Below are 6,759 nucleotides of genomic sequence, written 5' to 3'. Positions count from 1 at the left end.
ACTTGGCCTGATTTAGAAAATATTTTCTCACAAGGTACCGATATTGCCATAATACAAAGTCTCCTCTCTATTTGATTTATCATGTAATATGTAGAATTCCAACGTGTTGGGCAGTCTCGTTTGAGTTTTAAAATAGGTAAACCAATTTGTTTTTGAAAATCATTTAATTTTGCCAAGACATCCGAACTTTTTTTAAAATATTGTACAATGTTTTTTACTTTTATTATTGTAGGCTCTATGCATTTTAAACTAGTTTGCACTGTTAAGTTTATTGAATGTGCAAAACAAGGCAGCCATCTCCAGTTACAATTTCTAATTGCTGCTTTAATATTAGTAGCATTATCAGTTATTACATTAGTAAGTTTATTTGATAAATTCCATTCATTAACAATGTTACTTAAAAAAAAAAAACAAATTATCACATGCGTGTTTTTCATCAAAATTATAACAGCCTAACAGTACAGAAGAAATTAATGTTTCGTCTTAAGGAACAATAAAATGTGCTGTTACTGATATAAAACTCTGATTGTTCCTCGAAGTCCATCCATCTGTGGTCAAACATACTGCTGTTACATTTTTTAATGTTTCATTCACACTTTCAACAGTTATCTCAAACACCTGAGGCATCAAACTTTGGGTTACTGTTTTACTTAATGGAATAATGTAAGATAGACATAACATTTTAATTAACTTTCGAAATTCTACATCCTCTACAATACTAAACGGATGATATTCCTTAAAAATCATTTTCACAAGTTGTTGATCAATTATCTTTGATTTGCTCATTGGTATCGGCTTTTGGATAAAGTATGCTATAGAAGTTTGGCGTTTTTTTTTGTGGACTAAACATTGGTGGATATATTGTTGCTACTGAAGATGATTGTTGTCCAGTTGGATTTAGATTATTGGATATTGAAGTTTGTGAATCATCAATTATGTCAGAGTTTGATACATTATCCTATAATATAAAATCTTTATAAGTAACCATGTCTGTTTACTTGAGGGGGGTATGGGACCATATTTCCACAGGTCACATTCTAGAAAAATTTCAAGGAGGCCCTTCTTAGATTCCAGAATAATAAGGATTACTTGGTTATTACCTATTAACAAAATTAATTTGTCCCAAAACTCCTAAAATTCTTAGGATAAGCCTGTTAGTAACACTTGGTTCATTTTATTATTTGAATTTATTTTTTCATTGTTCAAAATTTTAAAACTATAATGAAAAAGTTAACTTATTTGATAAAGAAATATTAATATAGAAGTACTTTCATGTTACTATTTATTAAAATTAATTAAATGAATATTTCCCTGTAGTGAAACTGTTGGATGTTTTGTTTTCAAATGCCTTAACAAATTTCCTGTGGATCCTCCATTAAAACTTATTTTATCAGAAAAAGTATTGAATTTTACTATATTATTTAGTATAATTGAATAATGGTANTTTTATCAGAAAAAGTATTGCATTTTACTATATTATTTAGTATAATTGAATAATGGTACCATACATTGTAAATATTACATATTATAGTAAATATTATTACTTTATAATAAGATTACTTTGGAATCCTAATGAAAAAAGAAAAAAATGTATAGTTGTTGTATTTAATTAATAAATTTTAATTTTTTTAGTATTAAAATCTTAAAAATTAAAATTGTTGAGCACTATTCAATTAGGAGGACATATCAAGATACAAGACATCAGTGACAAACAACAACATAATGTAACAATATAGACTAAAAGTGCTGTAAAATGAATTGTTTACTTTTTAATAAAAACATGTTCTGTCTTGTGAATGATCATTATTAACATGTCCTGACTAGAATAATAACCCTGGATTCTAATTTTCTCTACAACTACCAAAAGCAGGGACAGTTTTTTCATTAATCTTATTTAATGTATTATGATTTTAAATTATATTCAATTTATATTGAATTATCTTTTTTTAATCTTATAGCTTAACATATTATGTTGAACATTCCAGGAAGTTAAAATTTAATAACAAATATTTCTATTAATATGCATTATTTATTAAAGTAAATAATAATAGTGAAAGGTTACAAATATTATAAAAAAATCGAATTAATTGGCCGCAACGAAAAATTTGTAACTTTCATGGCGCATTGAAAAATTAAAAAGAAAAGGGTCGCCAACCTACTGGGGAGACAATGTATTGTCGGACCACAGTAGGATTTTAAAAAGAAATTAAATTTTATACATTAAAAGACAATTTTAAAATAAATAGAAAAGTATTAAAGGTTGAAGTCGATGTCCGTTGAGTCATTGATAGTAGATGTACACCAAAACCTCGTGACAGTTGTCACATAACCATAATAATGAGGGATGACCTTATACAAGGCCGTTGTCCGTACCTTATAAACTAAGGGGAGTTGATTTTTGAAAGAAAAAAAGATAAAATATTACACGAGTCCATTGAAGATGGAACACACAAAAAAAAAAGTAAGTTAATACGAGGCAAAAGACCGAACGGTCAAAAAACTTATTGTACAGGGTGTAAATCTTTCGAACCATAGTAATGTATGGGCGAGTATCCTGGTAAAGTGTAAAATAAGACCTCGTTTTTTTTTTTTTCCAAAATTGGAGAAATTTTGGAATAACCCCCCCGAATTTCTCTAAAATTAAAAATAAATCATACCACAATATTTCCCGCAAAATTCTCATACAAATTGAATGGTCACTTGATTTTTTGTAATTTTTGCGCCCTCCCAAGAACTTTGGGTTCAAAGTTGGAAAAAAATTTCACATTAGTGTGATCCATCAATTTGTATTTAAATTTCACTGGGAGTCCTGTGATGTAGTTTATTTTTAGTATAAACGATTAAATAACAAGAAAAACTGAAAAAACCTACATATCACATTATTTGTGGGTTTTTCGGTCTTTCTTGTTATTTAAATCATTAAACTAAAAATAAACTACATCACAGGTCTCCCAGTGAAATTTCAATACAAATTGATGGGTCACACTAATGTGAATTTTTTTTCCAACTTTGAACCCAAAGTTCAGGGCAGGGCGCAAAAATTACAAAAAATCAAGTGACCATTCAATTTGTATGAGAATTTTGCGGGAAATATTGTGGTATGATTTATTTTTAATTTTAGAGAAATTCGGGGGGGGTTATTCCAAAATTTCTCCAATTTTGGAAAAAAAAAAAACGAGGTCCTATTTTACACTTTACCAGGATACTCGTCCATACATTACTATGGTTCGAAAGATTTACACCTGTATAAATTAAAGGGGAACAGAGAGAGAAAAAAAAACAGATATTAATAAAAAAAATATTAGTTACACCTACACTTTTACAATTAAATAATACGATGAACGTCTTCGGGTACCCACCGGTTATTAATCGCGGCATTACCACTAAGCACGGAGGGTATACGCCCCAAGTAAGCGACTGGTTTTAGGCAGTTAGACTTAGCTTGCAAGACGTTGGGATACCCCGGAATAAAATGCACTACGTCACCACATTGTACTAATGATATACAGTGATTCCGCTTAATATGGGCACGTTGGGATATGACAAAACCGGATAAAATTAGTCGTTTTAACATACATATATGTATATTCTAACCCTATGATAAAATAAAAATTGCCCACATAAAGCAAACCAAGTGCCTATATTATGCGATTTTTCTTTACCCATGTAGGTATACATTGGGATTGGACCATATATGCCCATATTTAGCGGATGCCCATATTAACAGGTGCCCACATAAGGCGGAATCCACTGTATATATGCATCACCCAATATCATTTCATATAAAAACTATATAAAAAAAAAATCACATAAAAAATATATGTAACATGACAGGTGGTATTGTAACACGCCTGTCATGTTGAGGGACCTAAATAATAACAGGGACTCCTACAAAAAAACTTAATAAAATAAAAAAAATTCGCCACGTGCTTATGGCACGGCGCACTAAAAAAAAAAAATATGTATGGCTCAAAACATAAATAAAAAAATTATACATTACCAGACCCGAAGGTCTAAAGAAACCGGAGGCAGGTTCAGCCGACGCCAATGTACAAAGAAAATTTACATGTTATAAATTATAGTAGCGGACACTCACGAAACAATATATATAAAAATTACAATGTTGCAGCGAAAACAACAACAAAAAAAAAATCATGCTGTTCAAAAATTATGTGTGTAGCCAGTCCAGTTCCACATAGCTAGAAATCGCATTACCCCTCTCCATGTAATGACGACAATTGTGTCCGGCACTACCGGCAGCTTGCTGTCACTACGTCGGTGTACGCGATTGAAGTCGTACCGAACCGTTTGGGTCTGATGACTCGTGGCCAGTGAGCTGGCATAGTTTTTTTGTTGGGTTTGTGTCAGCCTGTATAGGCGAAGCCCCAACATACGGTTACTAAAGGCTCAATCCATATCTAGAGTTGGTGTCCTTAGCGTCCACACACCGGTGGTGTTTCCTTTTCTGTGGTTCGTCGAGTTAGTGCGTCTTATCACTATAAAATTAATCGTGGCATTCAGGATTGTTGGCGTCGGCCAAGAAGTATTGTTGTGGAAATCTCAAGCATTGCGATATCACGCGGCCGAAGAAGTGTCAAGTGGCTGGGTGATGTTACTCCTTTTTCTTATTACTTAATGTTCGTATTATATGTAATTATTTGAATTGTATATGATTAAAAGAATCGTGTCATTAGTAAAAATTTATAGATTGTTTTTTAGCCTATTATTCGACTGTGTAAGTAAACCCCCGATCCGTCATTTATATTAAGATATTAACTTAAAGTTTAAATATAAAGTCTTGAGATATTACTCTGGGAATTATAAGTTTCATTTCAATATATTTTTACACATGCTACGGATGAAATTTAACCGACAGCCAGTCCCGGTAATGGCTAATTTCTCACATAACTTCCGTCGCTTGACTCGGCGACAACACGGCTAGCTTTTAGTGTATGGGTCAACAAATTTTAATACTCAGTGCCGGAAATTATTAAGAAAAGATTGAATCATCACATAGCATAAGGCGACAATGTAGATTATGAGCAGTGCAAATGACTTTCAAGATAGGAAAGGAGCGGGGTGAATGTACACACAAATGCCGTCCATTAACCGGTCTGAAGTAGTACACAGCTGACTATCTCGCACGCGCACAAACAAATCACAACATTTTTAATATATAATAATTAACAATAATTTATAATAATAATGCATTAAATTTCTTAAAAAATGATATAATATAATGGACATCTTATATTTTTTATTAATGTGTAGACTAAATGTATATAGAATAAATATATGGTGCCCAGAGGGGGGTTTGTTTTTTGGTCAGAGTAAACGTTTTAAATATACACCAGTACAAGTTATAACCACCCGTGTTACATACCCACTCAATATATTAAAACTCAAAAGTTATTATCGACCTATCAAAATTTTATTTAAAAAGAGTACTAAAGAATAGATGTTTTGTACATTTTTTTAAATTTAAAAATAAAAAAAAAAAATACATATATTTTTTTCTTATTGGAAAAATAATAAATATGTTTTAAACACAGTCCAAAACCTCAATAATTATAAAAAAAAAAATAAGTATTAAAAATATTGAAAACATCAAAAGTTATTGCATTTGTCATATCATCGTGACTCAACCAATCTATATTGTTAACCTTAAACAAAAATCATATGTCCTTTACTCAAGTGATACACCCTTAATTCGAATCCTNTAACCTTAAACAAAAATCATATGTCCTTTACTCAAGCGATACACCCTTAATTCGAATCCCGGAATCATACATGCCATTTGCGAATCGAGAACCGTAAAAAACCAAAACAATATTTAATGTTGGATTCAATTGATTCAAAATATCTTTTAGATCTCGAACGGGTCTTTGAACCGGATCTTCTAGTTGACCTGATCCGAATGAATCGGATCACTTAGGTGAACCATAATTCCCATCTCTAATTTATATTATCAGGAGAAAGCGGAATAAATTGGTGTGAGGGACAAAATAAATAATATGAATTAAAAAATTATAGGAACATTTTTATTTTTAAAATTTTTATCAATTTCTATATCATTTCGATAATAGCCGTATTATGTGTTTTTAAGTTTAAAACTATTTTTATGTTTAATACAAACGACATCGTGTGTCTTGTAATCAGTGGCTTTTTAATTTGTTGAAGATGTAAAATAGAATTACACTATCTAATTACTAAATAGGTCAGTTAAAATTTTTATGTGAAGTGTTTTCCTAATTGAAGAACAATTTAATTAAACAATTTAACAATTCATATTATACATTTAATTATTGGAATTTTTACGAAATATTGTTTTACGTGTNTAATTATTGGAATTTTTACAAAATATTGTTTTACGTGTTAATTGTTTTAAGACATATACTGAATGTACAGCTATTTCATTCATCGTTTTTACCTTATAATATTCCAGTCTTGGGTAATTGTTGTTACTCGTTTCGTGCGTAGGGGACATAGGTGGGAATAAATCTCTCGTTTTGTTAACGGTAGGTAAAAAGTTGAATGGTATGCATTTGAAAGCTAAGTATGTGGCGAAGAGCTTTAATGTAGCAACGCTGGGGCAGTAGCTATTATACGCAAACATACAACACTCTTGGTTAACAACGATATAAATATTTATTAAGTAAATATATATTAAATAAATAGTACAACTTGCTGGATACCTAGAGATGATATAATTCAACAAGGAGCTGACGGCGATACACACACATACACTATTTACGTGGT

Source organism: Daktulosphaira vitifoliae, unplaced genomic scaffold, assembly GCF_025091365.1.
Source record: "Daktulosphaira vitifoliae isolate Bord-2020 unplaced genomic scaffold, ASM2509136v1 Scaffold_5, whole genome shotgun sequence".
Lineage (NCBI taxonomy): Eukaryota > Metazoa > Arthropoda > Insecta > Hemiptera > Phylloxeridae > Daktulosphaira > Daktulosphaira vitifoliae.
This window is presented reverse-complemented; position numbering follows the sequence as displayed.